Source organism: Benincasa hispida, chromosome 2 (assembly GCF_009727055.1).
Source record: "Benincasa hispida cultivar B227 chromosome 2, ASM972705v1, whole genome shotgun sequence".
NCBI lineage: Eukaryota > Viridiplantae > Streptophyta > Magnoliopsida > Cucurbitales > Cucurbitaceae > Benincasa > Benincasa hispida.
Genome location: NC_052350.1, coordinates 21,158,284 through 21,159,676, shown reverse-complemented (window position 1 = coordinate 21,159,676; position 1,393 = coordinate 21,158,284).

Sequence of the window (1,393 nt, the reverse complement as noted above, 5' to 3'; positions counted from 1 at the left end):
TGAGCCAAAATAGTGAATACATAACCAAGTTACTATCAGACTCCTAACAAAGTCAAGTTCTTTTCTTGGCAAGTTTTGCTTGGTCGTAGATAAGCTCTTGAGAAAGATGCCTTCACTAATGCGTTCTTTATGCTACATCCTCTATCAAAGGCGGAGGAAAACCTAGATCACATTCTCTTGGAGTGTCAGTTTGTAAGATCTGTATGGAATGAATTTTTTCATGAGTTTGATTTTGCGCTTGCTCGCTAGAGGGATGTTCATGATGATTAGGGAGTTCTTCCTCCATCTGCCTTTCAAAGAGATTTCAAAGAAAGAGGCCATTTTCTTTGTCTTGCGAGGATGTGCACTTATTGTGGGATCTTTGGGGGGAGGGGGAGAAAAAGGGAACAACAAAGTGTTTCATGGTGTAGAGAAAGACCCTAACGAGTTTTGGTCCTTGGTGAGGTTTCATGTTTCTCTTTGAGGTTTGGTTTCAAATACTTTTTGTAATTATTTCCTAAACAATATTTTACTTAGTTGGAAACCCTTTCTTTAGGGGTTTTTATGGGTTTGATTTTGATGCCAAAAACTTGTTGTGTTCCTTATTTATGCGTTTTGTTGTTTTGTATGCGATGATGTTAAATGATTGATTGATAGCCAGATGTTGTGCCTTAACTAAATGAATTGAATATATATATGAATGAATGCAAGTTTCCTTATCTAAACCCAAATATAAGTTTAAACAAAGTTTTTTGGTGAGTCTAGGATCGAACATATGGACTTATACTAAAGATGTGTTTGGACTCGAAGAATGATTTTATGTGATGAATATCAATTGATGCGTTGAATTGATATTTGTCTAACTAAAATGGCTACTAAATAATTACAAGTGACCGTGGTAGTGGATGATGGTTGTGGTGGATATGAATAATGAGGATGTGATGCGATGATGATATGCGATGAATGATGAAGTGTATGGCGTTGATGATGTTTGCAATCACAATGAAAACAACTTGCATTGAAGTGAAGGAAAAAACAAATTCTAAAGTAGGGTTAAGAAGATTTACTAACATTCTCTTAAGCAATGCATAAGTAGGCGTTCACGTTACCAACTCTTGAAATGAAAAGCTAACCTCTCGATATTTAAGCCACATTTATTTTATGTCTAAGACACATGATCAAGTTGATTTTAAACAAAAGACTAACTTTATCTCTAAAGCCATTTCTTTCCTTGTTTAACGAGTTCCACAATCACTTACTCTCTCAAGCAGTTGATTATTTCTACTTAAAATCAAATTGTCAACTGGATTCAAGCAATAGATTAAGCACGCATCAAACAAGATGAACTTTCACTTATACACACATGTAAAAATGTTAGATCATTCTCCTTAATCTAGTGGAAGTTTAACTGCTC